At 40.0% G+C, this 18030-nt stretch overlaps 2 protein-coding genes and 1 pseudogene across 2 annotated transcripts in view; all 3 read left to right on the top strand.

The window, feature by feature from the left end:
• Positions 1–18030, top strand: part of LOC109032724 (cathepsin B-like cysteine proteinase 6) — a 361957-nt gene that overhangs the window by 160155 nt on the left and 183772 nt on the right. The gene's annotated exons all lie outside the window — the stretch shown is intronic.
• Positions 1–18030, top strand: part of LOC109032665 (uncharacterized) — a 60207-nt gene that overhangs the window by 36734 nt on the left and 5443 nt on the right. The window lies entirely within an intron of this gene.
• LOC109032792 (cytochrome c oxidase subunit 1-like) lies at positions 1120–17933 on the top strand (annotated as a pseudogene).

Here is an 18030-nt window from a genome sequence, read left to right as displayed (position 1 = left end):
ACAGGATACGTCATCAGACTTTGTTCCATCAAGTGGTAGTTCATCTTTTCTCTCCACAGGGACGTTCTCACATCAACATTTTTCTTCGAAACAAGGGCTTGCGGAATACTTTGTAAAATTGCATCCGTTTCCGAGATAGCATGCGCGTTTTCTATGGTTTTCAGCAAGTAGTCGTCAGTGTCCGTTCCCATGGATAAATTCGAAGTAGGATCCACGTAATACACAGCTATCTCTTGGTTGTGGATCGCCTCAATATTTAAGAAAGCCATAATGGCATGTAGGCTATCCGTTAGTTTAGCAACGATCGCTTCTTGTAGCTCTAACATCGAAGTGGCTACTATGCTCGTCGTTTGGATAAAAATATCAGCCTCCACCAAGTCGTTCATGGAATCGATTTCCGGGTACCGAACTTGTTTGGTCAGTAGCGTGGTCATGTTACTCGAGAAAACCGTCGAGATGATGATTGCAGCGAAACTGAAGATCAGGAAAAGGATCTTGCCGGTGTGAAAGCGACCCAGGAGCAAAGTTGGTGGGTTCCCGCACATGAAATAAGAGTAAACAGTCAACAAAGACGAAGTACCCTAGTAGCAGAACAAATTTTTGTTTTTCTAAAAAAAGTATAAAAAAAACATATCTGTTATCTAAATGATTTTTTTATATAAAAAATGTGTAACGCTTATATAAAAAAAAATCAAAGTTCAGACCTGGCCGTAATATATGAAAAATGATAAAAGCTAGATAAGGTAATTTTTTTTTATACACACATTTTTTATTTTTTTATATAACGCATGCATACGAAAGTGTTAAAAGTGAACATTTTTATGTAACGATTATATAAAAAAATAGGTCATCATTTTCGTGAGCTTTACGCGAATTAGAGGAATTTTTAGTATGTTCGCGAAAAGCTCACGAAAATTATTACATTTTTTTATATAATGGTTACATAAAAATGTTCACTTTTAACACTTTTGTATGCATGCATTATATAAAAAAAATTAACTTTTGTACATAATATTTATCTTTTCCTTCTGTGGTTTTGCTACTAGGGTACCTTCGTACGAACTGATCTCTGCCTCTGAGTAGAAGCGCCGAAACGACGCGCACTGGGAGCGTTGGAAAATGTACTGTGCCAAAACAAAAGTCCCGATCGTGAAAAGAATAAAGATCCAGGTTGTAAGTGTGAAAGCTCGTAAGATCAGTAAATACTGCGGCACGAACTTACTGTGAGGGGTCAATACGGAAAAGACGGAAGAGTCAACGCCGATAGAAAAATCGAATTTGGCGGATGGATCGGCTACTCTCAAAGCTCTGAACAAACTTAGCGCGTGCAAAGTGACTCCATACTTCTGACCTATGTCTAAGGTAATCCTGAACTCGCCATTATTGTAGTCAGGATTAAAAAAGTATCTGCTGAGGTGATGCTCTTTCCACATTACACGAAAGTTTAGTGACTTTTCGAGGTATGTCAAAAGGTCGACAAGAAGTAAATCCCAATGTATCTCAGTATATATATGATTGCCAACTCCCTCCGTACCGCAGTAATCTATGGTTATGAATCCGAGGGATTTACCTCGCATGTCCTTCCAAGAAAAGTCGAAATAAGTCTCATCATCTGCCCCACTGTACGACAGAATATTTTCTGTAAACGGGTCGAACCTATCGCAGCCTTTACTGTCACAGATTACCGTTTTTATTCCATGAAAGAAGCGCCAAAAAAATTTGAAAGTAAACGTTTTTACCGATGCGCACGCCTTGGGCGTATTAAAGGTCCCGTTTTTCAATCCTTGAACAATTGGGAGCCTTGATGAGAGTTCATCCGCGCGTACCAAATTCCTCCTTACCGACCCGTGTAGTATGAAAATTAGGTAGTTGTTCGAGTTCCAAATTTTGTTGATGTATAATCCACGGGTCAAATCGAAAGTTTGCTCCGACAAAATTGAGACATCCGTAAGTTCATCGGACGATATCCTCACCTCTTTATCACAAGCTTCATTGGGATATACTTCTAGTGGTACACCATCAACTTGAATGCAGTACCGAGGTAACCACTGCCTGGAATTACACCCACCGTATTCTGCTCCGACTGCAGAATGGGACGCGTTCGCAATTTTCATCGCAGTTGAATTTTCCCGATTGCATCCCGTCCAATTTTCCGAGGCTGACTCCAGCACTAAGCTCAATAACTCCCCAATGTCATTCAGGAAGAAGATTATATTTTTTCTCTGACTGGATTTTGTTATTTCTGCCAATTTACTTGGCTCGTTTATCAAAACCGTTTGGATCGAGCCGTCGTGTAAAAGTTGAATTAAAGGTTGAACTGACGGACTAGAATTGAAATCCACAATATAAAGCAATGTTTGCTTTGATTGTAAAATTGAATTGTGACACGCTTTGAACGCCAGTGTTGTCAGAGACTGTGTAAGTTCATCAAAATATTGCTGGCTCTCCCAAGGGCACAAAAGAATACAATCCGTCAAGATGCAAAGGAAAACGATTAAGTAATGTTTGTAGAACATTCCGGGTAGGCAATGAATCGGTCAAAGTCTCAAGAATTTGGTTAATGTTAAAAATTGTAATTTGAGCTCTACAAACTTTCTCTATAGTTGAATGATTATATAACTAGTTAAATTGGATTAATTCCTTTTCGAGCACTGAATTATTCTATAGTAGGTAGATATATAAAGGTAAAACGAAAATTAACTGGTAAATTGCGAAATACACGGAATACAGTTGAAAAACCTGCATAAGTATAGAAGAATGAATAAAATTGTGTAATAAGTGAAAGAATCAATAAAAGAAATAAACTTATTTAACCATAAGACATACGACAAAGAGGACATTAAAAAGTGATCTCTCTTCGAAAAACTATCAAATTAATGAAGTGAAAAAATTAGAAAATTGTGGAATGAGCTTCTCAGCCATTAAAACAGCAAGACAGCTTCTAATAATTTTATGGGTTGTTATAATTTAACTGACCTGATTTCTCAAAACGAAGTTACGATCACAATCGTGCATGTTACACAGCCAACACGAACTAAAGTCATGGTGATCTGAATAAACATTGAATGGTAGCAGGAAAAAGCCAGAAGCACTTTAATGTCACCTTAGTCCAAGACTCTTAGGCGTCACTTTTTGTGTTTACCCTGCAGTGGCGTGGTGTGCTTTGCGATATATCGATTGTTATGTCATTTAAACCATGGAAAAGGATCGATAGACAGGGTATTCGCAGCGAACACCTTAATAATTGATTCTTTACCGTAGGTTTAAATGGCATAACAATCGATAGATCGCAATTCTCGCCACGCCACTGTTGCCCTGTAATCTTTGCTAGACGTCTCATAAAAATCCCTCATACACTCGTGAAATCTGACCCCGTTCTCAAAAACAACGTGCGGTGAAGTAGTTGTTTACAAAAAAAGAAGAAAACAACTGAGGCTATGTAAAGTAGTGATTTATTACGAGCGAATCAGCCTACCTTATAGTCCTTATAGCCCTTGAAGCACCTCTTCAAATAAGACAAATGGAAACAAACACAATCAGAAAAAATAGTGCAGAAAGATCACTAGAGTCGATGCGGCGCAGAGATACAACTATACATACTTAATGGATGTCCGTGTTGCGTACGCAAAATTGAAGGCGCGATGACGCGAGACGTGAACTCGCAATGCTCTGCCAGCTGGGAAACCGTAAAATGGTTTATCCGTATACAATCAAGTATTTATCGTAGTCTTTTTACGCTCACACTTCTAGTCGCAATCTAGATACGTGGTTGCGGACTTACGCCGATGAAATTGAGATACGTGGTTTGAGAGTTTGACCCTCGATATAATGCATTTAAACTTATTTCAAAATCAAGTTTGTAGTGGTTTTCTCAATGGAAAAGGTGGACTTTCATCACAACAAGCGACAACTCCTGGTTTGACAATCGTAACAGTCACGCAATTGGAAATGAAAATAGCAATTACAAGCCGAGTAAGATAATGGGTCCCTCCTCCGCTCTCGGCTTTTGCGGACAAACGATTCGTGTGTCCTTATTTACATGCCATCTCTCGTTTCGGGTTCTCTGCATGCTCTCTCGTGTTCTCGATACTCTCGCCCATGTCGGTTCATCTGTTTGGATTCTTTTGCCATTAAACCTCGCTTCCCAATCCGTTAATTCTTGAAAAATTCGGGCTCTGAATGTAGTGAAGTAACCATCGTAGGCCTGAATCCTTAAGTGACCAAGGTGCGTAAATTTGGATAAAATCTATATTTTGACGGTGTAAGTCGGCAATCACATAACTCGTTTGCGGTGTCTGAAAATCTTCGCCTCTATGTTATTCTAAAACATGTGTTATGTTAAACGTTATGTTATGTTTATGAAAGAAGAAATAATTGATATCATTCCCAGGAGTTTTTGCAAATTTTTTTTCGCAAAGAGAAGAAACTTCACGGTAATTTTAACGAATTGCCGTTAAATAGTTTTCCGTTTTAAAAAAAATGAAGTATGACAGGAGTCTGCGACGTCGCAAACCGAGTTATGTGATTGCTGACTTACACCGTCGATTTTTCTTATAATAAAGTGTTTAAGGGATCAAGGATCATCAATAACTGAATTTTAGTAAAAATGACAACCTATTCGTCGCAATCGAGATTTTAACTCAGTCATTGCGCCTTCAATTGAACGGGTATTCTTCAATGACAATGCAAGAGGCTGAATAGTTGCTTGTCAAGAAACTGCATGATACAACCGGACTTTCTTTTCAGACCCAACCATAAGAGTCGTCACAGACTTCATTTTCCCTCTGCTCTCTTTGTCAATAGGCTTTGTCTGTCAATTTCAATAATCAGCCCAGAGTTTGGTGTTTCATCATACACACACGGAAAAAATCGATTGCTTATTATTTAACCATAACATTGTTAAAAAATATGTCCGATTTGTTTCAAATGCACGTTTCCCAATTGTTGAAAGCTAATTTAACCACCGAGATGGTTAAATGGATGTATTTCTATCAAACAGAACTATGTGCAGGTGAGAAATATGGGGTGTGCTCTAGAAAGCTGGATAAGAAACAATGTGGTCAGTGGGCGTGATTCCTTTTGAAGAATTGGGAAAGCAGGATTTTAAATTCAGCAAAGGGAACTATGTGCCAACTGAATGCGGGATATATGAGCCGCGGGCATGGCACGAGAGCGTTGCGAACAGGGCTCATGAGTTAATGACCAACGAGGCGAGCTGCACGATGGCATCCATCTCCGTTGACGTCACTGGCGCTTTATTATTCTCATTCACTCTTACGGCCAGAGAACTGACGAGCACAGCTCATATATCTCACCTCCACATAAATCGGTTTGATAGAAATACGTCCAATTAGCATTGTTTTTATTGTAAAATCCGCATTGAAACACAGGGCCGGATTTACCAACTTGCCGCCCATGGGCTGCCTGTATTTTGCCGCCCCTTATCATTCGTTTTGAAACATCAATAAAAACCATTAAGTGAACGTGCCAAAGGGAGAGGGTGCATTAGACGCGTTCATTCTTGTTGGACACATTATTTGCGAAAACCCTGTCAACACTACCAGCAAAAGTTCACAGAACTTTGCCCAAAAGTTAAGTTCCGTATACCTATCTCTGTGTGAGAGAGGTCTTCCATTTGAAGAAATAAACAAGAAAAGTATGAAAGAACAATGTGATTTAATAATTTTAACTTCCGCCGCCGCCCTGCGCTAACCGCAATAGGTTTGGCGCAATTCGTAAAGTATTCCCACAGTCTTGTAGGCGCTTTGCGTTTCACGCCGCACTATGGTCCACAGACTGGATTTAACGGAACTTTATTCGAAAATGCCCTGCACCGTTATAAAAGGTGTTGGATCTCATGTTTTTTGGGTCGCTGATTTCATTTTACATCTTAGTTTAACAAAATATTAACATCCTGACCGAGAAACTTAACCTCAAATGTGATTTCTGGCGCTTTTAAGACTGAAGATTTTTTCCACCCTATTTTGACATGTATAAAAATAATAACAAAAGTGTCTCTCTGTCGAGATCAGACTATTCTCATTTATTTTTAGGCGGTAAATCCGAATATGACCTCCGTTTTGGTCCATCACCCTTAAATTTTCCGGAAAAGCCGATTTTACCCGGAAAAATGGACATTTTTGGTGTTTTTGCGACTGTTGACCTCTGCAACATGTAGGTAAAATTTTTTCCAGGTACTAAATAGTACTAGTTCGATGTATTTTGATCTACTGAGTCCGAAAATGACCTTTGTTTTTTCTTATCACCTCTCATTTTTCCGAAAAAGCGACTTTTTCCCGGGAAAATGAGCAATTTTGACGTATTTTTGTCATAATTGCAATTCATGTTGATAAATTATACTGGACCCGTGGTAAAGCGATTCTGTCATGTATATTAAGCTGCTAAATCCGAATATGACATAGGTTTTGGTTTATCACCCTCCAGTTCTCCGATAATGCCGATTTTTCCGCGCCTTTTGAGTAAAACCTTTCCCGGACTCTTGTGTTAAAAATACGGTTTAAAATTGATTTCGATGTTTGATATATCGATTCTTATGTATTTTGACTTGCTAAACCCAAATATGACCTTAGATTTTTCCTATCACCCCTCATTATCCCGGAAAATTCAATTTTCCTCGGAGAACGAGCTTTTTCGGTATTTTTGCGCCAATTTTCCTATTCTATGGAGTTGTAGCGATTTTCCAAGTTCCTCTTTAGGTCTTCTCTGACGTCTTAAGAAACATTCAACCGGAGTTCGACCTCAAATTGCCTCTTACAACCCCCCGTTTTCCTCAGAATACGGAAAATCGTCGCAAAAATACCAAAAAAGCTCGTTCTCCGAGGAAAATTGAATTTTCCGGGATAATGAGGGGTGATAGGAAAAATCTAAGGTCATATTCGGGTTTAGCAAGTCAAAATACATAAGAATCGATATATCAAACATCGAAATCAATTTTAAACCGTATTTTTAACACACTTAGAGTCCGGGAAAGGTTTTACCCAAAAGGCGCGGAAAAATCGGCATTATCGGAGAACTGGAGGGTGATAAACCAAAACCTATGTCATATTCGGATTTAGCAGCTTAATATACATGACAGAATCTCTTTATCACGGGTCCAGTATAATTTATCAACATGAATTGCAATTATGACAAAAATACGTCAAAATTGCTCATTTTCCCGGGAAAAAGTTGCTTTTTCGGAAAAGTGAGAGGTGATAAGAAAAAACAAAGGTCATTTTCGGACTCAGTAGATCAAAATACATCGGAATACTTTTATTTTGTACCTAGAAAAAATTTAACAGTCGCAAAAACGCCAAAAATGCATGGAATATTCCACATTTTGATGTACGGAGGTGCACTCCGAAAAAAATTAATTTCGACCGTTAGGCGCAAAAAGGCGCAATTTAAATTGGCATCATTTTAAAGTCAAGGATATGTTGAACAAGATTTTTCAATCCGCAAAGCATTAACTAGAATTAAAAAAAAGTTAGAGCTTCCTAAAAATTACGAATTTCACTGATTTCTAGCATTTTTTGGCGTATGTTTGGAGCGTTCAAAAGCATACAAATTTCGGTTCAAAATTAATGAAACGGGGTGAAAAGGAAGTCACTTGCCATCAGGTGGATCCATGTTGCCCAAAAATTTACATAGATGAGGCGTAACTCGGTAAAATAAACACCCTGTAACGCACCACCGAATGCGGCTCACAATCAGCTAATGAAGACCTACCGCGCGCTCTGTTGTTAGGGTCCGTCACAATCTTATAAATCATTATTAGTCGATGAAAACTTAGGTGACGATCCATGAGAGTATGTATGATAAAACTGTAGTGCCAAACTTTAATTTTTTCCACCCTCAAAATTTGACTAAAGTTCCGTTAAATAGGGTCTGTGGACCATAGTGCGCCGCCCGCTGTTGACCGCACGGGCGCTAGTAAATTCCGCCGAAAATGGGTAAATTCCGCCGATTTTCCATCCCTCGAAAGTGTAAATTCCGCCGATAGGTGCCACCGAGCGAGTGTAAATTCCGCCGATGGAGGAAAAGGAAAATGTTTTTGGAACGGCACTCATATTCGGCAAGAGCATCAAGTTAAGATGTTATCTGTTTGAAGGTAGATCTGCGCTCGAAGCCGAGGAGTTGCACTTTGATGATATCAGTAAAACTGATAGCGGATGGTTTGGGACGGAACGCGGAATGTACATGAATGTGCCAGAAATTTCGGACTTTAAAGGAACGCATGATCATGAAAAAGTGAACGAAAAAAAGCTGCAAAGAGGGAAAATTTCGGCGCAAGTTAAACGAAAAGCAGTGGAAAACGCGTGCGAGCGGCGAAAATCGGGTTCGGTGTTGCCGAAAAATAAGTTCGAGGCACACGCAATCGTGGAAAATTTGGAACTTTTAACGGCGAGGGGAGAGTGTATTTTACAATTAAATGACACGGTTAATAATGTGATAATTTTTACTACCGAAACAAACTTGGAGTGCTTATCGCGTTGTTCGTTGAAGCTTTACTCGCCTAACAATTGGAAGTGTACGTCCGGATTCAAAGTGTCGGGTCTCCAGCCAAGCTTCGGTCAGACGTCAAAAGGCAAAAAGCACACGTAGACAATGCAATTATGAAATTTAAAATTCACCAAGACCGTTTCAAATTTGTTAAAACAGTTTCATACCGTTTCAGCACAGTGAAAAAGTGAAAAACTGTTGGTCTTCTTACGACATGGGTCTCTTTTTTGTTTTATTTTTTGACGTGGGGCTCTCTACACCCTAAATGTTTATTTTCTACGCTCTCCTCTCCGACTTCAACTCATAGACATAGAGGTAAGCAAATTTGCACTACTTACAAATCCTGTTTCAAAAACATTGACCGGCGGAATTTACATTTTGGGTGGACGTCATATCGGCGGAATTCACAAATCGGGGGAATGATAAATCGGCGGAATTTACACTCCAGAAAAATAAAATCGGCGGAATTTACAACCTCCCGACCGCACTGTCTGACGCAATGCGTGAAGTATTCACGCAGTCTTGTAGGCGCTATGCGTTTCACGCTGACCGCACTGCGTTTGACGCAATGCGTGAAGTATTCATGCAGTCTTGTAGGCGCTGATATATGTTACATGCCGACCGCCGCGCCGAGGGTTTCTCCTGTTCATCTCAAGTTCTCGTCATCATTGCTCTCTGCGCCGCGCCGTTCCAGGCCAAATTGCGTGTTTGGTTTCTCTCTTAACTCGACTAATTAAAGTTGCTGTAGCTGTCTCTTGTACCACCGAAATATGACAAAATTAGAAATTACTATACTCTCAGGAAATGAGAGATTGTGTCACCTTTTCTCGATTGTAATTTTTTTCTGAATCCAATTTTTTCATACCAACATTTAAAAAAATTGCAAAATTTGCCGCCCCCTAAATTTGCCGTGATGGGCCGCGGCTCATATGACCACCCCTTTAATCCAGCCCTGTTGAAACATGCCGAACACTTCTCTTAACTACAAAATTGTTAAATCAGCAATATGGATGACATTTTGCAAAAAGGAACCACTAGCATTGCAATGTTGCTAAGATTGTGCAACTTCTTTTGTCTTGGAGGAAAAACCCGATTACCCTTTAATAGTTTTTCTACGTTACTCAAAACACACGACGTTACTCGCTAAAAACTGTAAATTTAAGACAAAAATTACCATCTAAATTTCATAGTTTTTCACGATTTCCGCAATTTTATTGCAAAAGATGAAGTTGCACAATCTTAGCATCATTGCAATGATAGTGGTTCTTTTTTTTCAAAATGCAATCCATATCATCTTTTGCCGTGTGACTTCCATTTCTTAATTCGCCTTTGATGAGCCGTTGATCCCACGAATCTCGTCTCGGTGCTCGCTACAATTTACAAATCACGAATCATAACCAAGGGACCGATCCGGAGTCGACGCGCCGGCCGCCGCCCCAAAAAACAAAGCCGCCGTTCTCATGCTCGAGATGGATGGCTCGAGCATGTGGTCGCGGGCGTCTGTTATCAAGATGTCATCGACGCGGATCCGATTCGTAATTACAATCAACAATTCGACGCCCCGGAGCCACCGCACCGAGCGCCCACGTCGAGTGCTCCATCATCGCGAGCACGCGACTTGGCGCCCCGCCCCCCGCCCCTCCCGTCGATGCCCCTCGTGTCATTATCAACCACGTGTTGGCGCCTCGCCTTCCGTCACCCCCCCCCCCTCATCCCCGATCCCTGTCCATCGCGCCGGTTCTTCGCTTGATTTCTTGTTATTTATTCAACGCTCTCGAATCCGGTGGATTTGCGTTTCCTACCGAGACGTCATATGGATTGCATTTTGCAAAAAGGAACCAGGAGCATTGCGATGTTGCTAAGATTGTGCAACTTCTTTTGTCTTGGAAGAAAAACCTAATTATCCATTAACAGTTTCTATTTTACTCGCTAAAAACTGTAAATTTAAGATAAAATTACATTGTAAATTTCACATTTCTTCATGGTTTCAGTAATTTTATTGCAAAGGATGAAAATGCACAATCTTAGCATCATCGCAATTCTTCTGGTTCCTTTTTGCAAAATGCAATCCATGTACTCTAAGCGAATTTTCGCGATCGAATATCATTCACACTGGAAAAAAAAACATTGGATCTAGAGTCCAGACTCTTAAAAACATCGACAAGAAAAAATACTCTTGATTCAATCAGATTTAAGCTTAAATCAAGAACCAAGCCTCTTAATTTGAGTGTATTTCCTTTTGATTTAAGCTTAAATCTGATTGAATCAAGAGTCCTTTTTCTTGTCAATGTTTTCAAGAGTCTGGACTCTAGATCCAATGTGTTTTTTTTCTAGTGTACTCCAAGCGAATTTTCGCGATCGAATATCATTCATCCAATGAATTGATGAATTTTGAGTGATGCCGATGATCAGTGAAAGCAGGAGCCAATCAGAGTTCCAGATTCTTTTTTAAATAAAATGCAATTTGGAACTACGATTTCTGGCTCATCTGTAAAAACACTTAAATGCATAGGAAAACTAATGAACATACGTTGTTCCTTAAGAGATTATAGTGTTCCTAATTGCAAAATTTAGTCTACTTGCTTCAGACCTATTTCAAACACAATTTAACCTGTAAATTTGTGAGTCTGTGGATGCGAAAAACTTCGAAATAATTAATTGGACTACATTTTGCGGTTAAGAACTAAAATGTCTGGCTCGTTATATGAGCAACACATGTGCCATTATTTTTCCTATGTAGATTTGTTTTTTTATGTATGAGCTAGACATTATAGTTCCTAATTGCAAAGCACAGTTAAACTGATCGGGAGGCAGTATCGTTGTGCCGTGGGATTCAGAAGACTGACCACCGTTAGCAGATTGTGCTGAAAATTCAGCACAACTCCTGTTTAACTCAACGCAAATTGGTCAGGTTTATGTACGCAAGCTGGCAACTTTGGAAGAATCTGATCCTTGGCTTTGTTATTATCAAATTTCTCGTCGCAGGGTTGCTTGAAAGTTCGGCGCCGCGTAAAATTCAATCATTGAATAGTCTGTGGGCGTTATGAGAGTTCATTATTCAGCGATGCTCGAATAATATAGCAACACTTGTATTGTTTTCATTTTGGGGGCTCTGAAGACCACCCCTTCCGTTCACCAACCCTTTCGTTGAGGCAAGGATAGGCTCCGCCTACCAGTGTGTTTTTCCAAAACGCAGAACAGGGCGTGAAGGGTTGTGTGCGTGGCCCTGGAAGGCGTTAGAAAGTCGACCTGTTTTATATAACATTTTTAGAGAGGTTCGCGAGTACTGATCCAAAATTTGAGACCTACTTTCTGCAGCAAAAGTGATTAATGCGGATGACTTTCAATTACCAAGCACAGTGGTCTTGAAGCAAACAAAACATGCGATAAAAATGCACCCAAAAACGGTTTGCAGAGTATTCCAGGGTCTATTCTGCCGTGCTAAGGAAGGACGCCGTATGAACATTCGAGAGTTGCCATATTTCCTTCGATAAAATGTTCATTTTTTAAAAAAGTTATGAATATCTTTCCTTTAAATTTTCAGGACTTTTCGGTGGAATTGCGAGCAAAATTATCAGAAAAATTGGAATAAAAATATTCATAAGTGTACCTGGAAATTTGTGTTTTATCGATGGAAATTTGGCAACGCCTGAAGGTTCATGCGGCGTTTTTCCTTAGCAAGGCAGTGTTCCGGAGTTAGGTGAAACAATTGTTTACTGAGTCTGAGGTGGATTTTCTGTTAATAATTCTACCCTTAACCGGTTTTTTTTCATTTCATTTTATGTTTCCTTTTTTATTTATGTTTGGTCTATGGTACGTGTGGACTTAAAATCGAGAAAAATCAAAATCTTGGCTGATCCTGATTTCGAGATATTGTACATTGAAATTTTCATAGTAAATGCAAGTTTTCTACTGATTTTGACCAGCTTTTTTTATTTGCTTGTCAATTGAATCGGAGATGATCGGTTCACGTTTTTATTTTTCGCCTTCTACTGCGTCTGCAGCAATTGTTGTTGCGAATATGTTGTGCGTACTGATTTCACCTCATTACATACTTGACTCTCTGAAGGCGTTTTATGTGCGCAAGTAGCGCAGTCTGTCGGAGAACGAACGAAGTAAGGATTGGATGATTCATTTAATCTCACTTCTGTTGTTTTCCCAACAGGGTGCTTTACTTGAGCACATAAAACGCCTTCAGAGAGTCGAGTATGTAATGCGCAAAAATCAGCACGCACAACATATTCGTAACAACAATTGCTGCAGACGCAACTGAAGGCGAATTGCTCTCGCACATAGAACGCCTTCAGAGAGTCAAGTATGTAATTAGCTGAGATCAGCACGCATAACGTATTCGTTACAACAATTGCTACGTGCGCAGTTGAAGGCGAATTAAAAACAACCGTATATCGATGTTGAAAGTGCATAATTGCGTATCTCAATTTTTGACAGTTTTGAGTTAACTGCATAAACGTGCTGTTGAAGATGACGTCTATCTGCCAGCAAGAGACTATAATCGAAAAAAAATCGGGAAGTCACCGAAAACCGTAGAGCTTTTTTCGCGTACCTCAGGCCCCCTTCAATGGACTGAAGCCGTTGCACAGAACTTTGTCACGCTTATTGACAGTGGTTGATGGACATACCTCGACATGCTGTTTAGGTGTATTTGCAGCATTATGAGCCTGTAATAAAACTAGAAGCAACACATATCGGCGGCGTAAGTCCGCAATCACATATCTCCGCCTCAATGTTACTTTTTTAAAGGAAAACAAATTGGCATCATTCCTTGAAGTTTATGCAGAATTTTCTTCGCACATCAAAGAAGAAAAATCGAGGCATCGAGGCGAGAATTGCTGTTGAGTAGTTTTCCGTTCAAAAAATGAAGTATGACAGGAAGTCTGCGACGTCGCAAACCGAGTTATGTGCTTGCCAACTTACACCTTTGATTGAAAATGAATTTTTTTTTTTCATCGATACAACTGAGAATAAATCCATGCAGAGTATGCAAACATTTCAAAACCATGAGCTGAAAAACGCTGACTCCGCGAGTTTAAATATTAGAACATAACAGAGCGGAGCGGCGCGGCATGCTGCCGGCGCGGAACAACCTGACCAAGCGGCGCCTACAAACCTAAGGGGATACTTCAGGCATTACGCAATGCTTGAAGTATCCCCTTAGGTTTGTAGGCGCCAAAGCGCGTTCCGCGCTGGCATCATGCCAGTGATGTCGACTGAAGCCGTCGATATATCCTTTCTGGTGTCTTTACATTTTCGCGTTATTTCAATTATAATTATTTCTTGTGCCGCTTCTATTTGCTATAGTTTCTAAAATGCTCCACGAGTTCATCGGAGTTCACAATCAGCGCATAAGAGGATGTGTGCGAAACGGTCAAAAACAGTCAAAAACGGTCAGAAACACTCGGTATTCGGCTCAAGGAGCTCCGGCGAGTCTCGGGATCAATCGCAATCGATTCTATGTCTCATACTAAGTAGGATTCGACACTAATCTCGAAGTTTTTTTTCTTTGCCAAAATAAACGAGAAAAATCGACAGGGGTTACATGGATTAACTTTTCCAGGTCAAAATCGAAAGTATTCTTCGATCGGGCTGTTAACAAGCTAGTCCTCTTGAACATGATCCGCTGAGTTCGATTTTCAGGTCCAAAAAGCTCCACGATCCCGCTGGACCGAGTGTTCGCCGAAAAACCAGCATTTGATCAACTTTTACCGATTGGTCAATAACACTCGTTTTTCACCGTTCCTCGGCTCAGAGAGCTTCGCCGAGCCCCGAGACCATGCTCAATCGATTCTACGCTTCAAACTACGTAGGATTCGACACTAATCTCGAACAAATTTTTTCTTCGCCAAAATCGGGAAAAATTGACAGGGGTTACATGGACTAAAATTTTGGGGTCAAAATCGAAAGTTCTCCGATCCGGCTGAAATGCGAAGCTGGTCCCCTTGGAAATGACCCGCTGAGTCCGATGTTCAGGTCTAGAATATTCTACGAGTGCGTTGGAGCTCACAATCAACGGATAATCGGCAGAGTCGAACTGGCCATAGGGCCAATCTGCCATTGGCAGATACGCCCCTCTGATGCATCAAAGACGCACTCCTCTGCCAGATATAGCAAAATAGGCTGAGAGAAAAAAATTATGACCGAGTAAAAATGCGGAAATTTCATCAACGAACGGGAGAATAGAAAAGGAGAGTAAAGTAAGGTCCTCGTACGCATGATAGTGGTGAATCGAGGTCCTAGACATCCTGGAACCAGAAACCGGAAATAAGTCCTCATAGAGGCGCCTTGGCCAACAGAAATGCTGAAAAATTGATGTTTTGGTTCTTTTTTTTATTTCTTGAATTCAGATTTTGTATCCGTAGCTCAATATTTTGAAGAAGAGAATGTGAAAAATTGGGACATACTGGTTTAATCGAGCTGTAATGAATGACAATTATTTCACTCACCAGCACACATTCGATTAAATAAAGTGCAAACTTACGCTATTGCGCTTTACGCTTTTAGAATTCGCTATTACGCGAAAAATTGGTCCCTCTCCGTCGTAAAATTAGCTTTGAGGCAATGCAAATTCTTCTCGATCATAGTTTTTGAAAAGAGAACGATGAGCGTCATTAAGGAAGGAAATCAAAATAGCTCTCCAACTTTTGTCAAGTGTCAAAATACCTATACATAAAATTTCTAAGATCGGTAAAAAATTCATTTCTTCGAAATTTTCACCTTTTTGGTAATATAGAGACGCTTCACCACCCTCCTTCCTCATCAGCCATGGGCATTCTCTCAGAAGAGGTACTACAGTCAATTTTCAGACGTGCGCCCTTTTAATCGTTTCAGACACCTCTAACATTTTTTTTTTTTTTTTTTTTTTTTTTTCAAAATGATAATTGATTAGGGCACATCCTACTTTCGGCTTTGTTGCGTACGCACGCACGTAGAACTCGAAGCACCATACTACCAATGAGACATACGAAACTAACACGATACGTAAATTAAGCAAATTGGAAGACGGGGCAGAGATACAACTATTCGTGCTTGCTGGATGTCTGTGTTGCATCTGCAAAATTGAAGGCGCGATGGCTCAAGCTGGGTTCTAGGACATTTCGTCAAGGAGGATTTGGTCCACGTGCCAGTAGACAGAGTAGGTTCCGCAGAGTAGTTTCCGCTCCTATTTTATAATTTCGATGAACGTTACAACTTAATTTGTATGCCAGATACTCTGCTAACAGAGATGAAAAATCACGGAGAAACATTCTACGTTGACTAGTTATCGGAAGAAAAAATAGATTTTGACAAGTAATCTGCAACGTCGCAAACGGAGATACGTGGTCTCTCATTTTGGTCATCGGAAAGTAGAAAACTGAAGGCATTTCGGCTCTTTTCGCACCGATTTTATTCGTCCGTAACAAGAAGACTAGGACGCGCTGACAACGGCGCCTTGATACAACTATACAACCTCGACGGATGTCCATATTGCGTTCAAAAAATTGAAGGCGTTTTGAATTTCAGCGCACTGACTTGCAGCGCTTGATTAACGGACGCGTTGGTGACAAGATATCGCCTTGATGCCTATTCAAGCTTTACGGATGTTCGTATCACATATCGATGGTCAGAGTACAGTATCACGTATCTACATTGCGGTGTTTCAAAATTTCCGCTCCTATTTTATCATTTCGATGGGAAGCGATCGAACGTTACAACTTTATTTGTATGCCAGATACTCTGCTAACAGAGATGAAAAATCACGGAGAAACATTCTAGGTGTCATGTTTGAGGTCATCATATATTTACAGTTGGGATAGATGTAGATACTCGAGCTTATTTCACTTCAGCTACTATAATCATTGCTGTTCCCACAGGAATTAAAATTTTCAGTTGGCTTGCTACTTTGGGTGGAATAAAGTCTAATAAATTCAGGCCTCTTGGCCTTTGATTTACAGGATTTTTATTTTTATTTACTATAGGTGGATTAACTGGAATTATTCTTGGTAACTCTTCTGTAGATGTGTGTTTGCATGACACTTATTTTGTTGTTGCGCATTTTCATTATGTCTTATCAATAGGAATTATTTTTGCTATTGTAGGAGGAGTTATCTATTGATTTCCATTAATCTTGGGCTTAACTTTAAATAATTATAGCTTGGTGTCTGAATTTTATATCATGTTCATTGGAGTAAATCTAACCTTTTTCCCGCAACATTTTCTTGGTTTAGGGGGGATACCTCGCCGGTATTCAGATTATGCTGATTGCTATCTACTATGAAACAAAATCTCTTCTGCGGGAAGGATCTTGAGTATTATTTCTGTTATTTATTTTTTATTTATTGTTTTAGAATCTTTCCTCCTTCTGCGGTTAGTAAGATTTAAGCTTGGTGTAAGTAGACATCTAGAATGGAAAATTAATAAGCCAGCCCTTAATCACAGTTTTAAAGACTTATGTTTAACTTCTCTGTGCGATTACCAAATAAACTTCGAACTTGTAAAAAAGCGTAAAATTCTGGTGATTTGGACCGCCTTTTACGTCGGCCCCCCCCCCCCCCCCCCCCCCGAGGCAAAATTTCATTTTACGTTCCTTTGGCCGGCTAAGGGTCTACGCCCTGAAATGTGAGCCAGTCCGATCCTGATAAGTGGGTTCGTGCAAAACGTCAAAAAAAGTAAAAAAGGCGAGAGACGGGTGCTTTTGAACGTTTTTTTTAGATTCACTGGCATTTATAATTCGGTTACATGGACTAAAATGTTGGGGTCAAAATCGGAAGTTCTCAGATCTGGCTGAAACCGACCTAGTCCCATGAAAAGGACCCGCAGAGTACGATTTTCTGGTCTAAAAAGTTTTACGGGTTCGCTGGTTCACCCGAGCGGCGAATAATCGCATGTCGGTGAATCATTGAAAACTGCCAGAAACCAGTGGCGTGGCGTGCTTTGCGAGCTATCGATAGTTCCCCATTTGAAGCTGTGGTGAATAATCGATTCTTAAGGTGTTCGCTGCGAGCACCTCGTTTATCGATACTTTTCCATAGGTTTAAATGGCAGATCAATCCATAAATCGTAAAGCACGCCACGCCATTGAAAGCAACCGTTTCACGATCGGTCTGAATTTGAGATGCGCAGAACACAACTCCGGCGAGTGAAAAACTCAGTTTTCCTTCATCTCGATGGATATGCAATTTGAGCTGCACAGACGTCGAAATAGTTGTATCACGTGTTTCAAGGCGTTGCGATTAATCACGGGTATCTATCCGATCGGAAATCAGTGCAACATTTAGTGTACTGTACCTGTACCTATTGTAATTCTTAAGGTTGCAATTTTTATACAACTAATATGTATCCAAATGTTTGGAACATGCTATTATTTATTTATTTATGTTTATTATTAAAGTGAGCTTTTCATGTGTGTTTGCAGTTTTATTCTTTCTATTTCCTAAGTCACCGTTAATTTTCCTTTATACTGCAATACTACCTAATGAAACAGCACTTAAATATAATTGCTGTACTAGTGAAGAAGTTCTAGTTTTTTGGCTC

Source organism: Bemisia tabaci, chromosome 7, assembly GCF_918797505.1.
Source record: "Bemisia tabaci chromosome 7, PGI_BMITA_v3".
Lineage (NCBI taxonomy): Eukaryota > Metazoa > Arthropoda > Insecta > Hemiptera > Aleyrodidae > Bemisia > Bemisia tabaci.
This window is presented reverse-complemented; position numbering and strand designations above follow the sequence as displayed.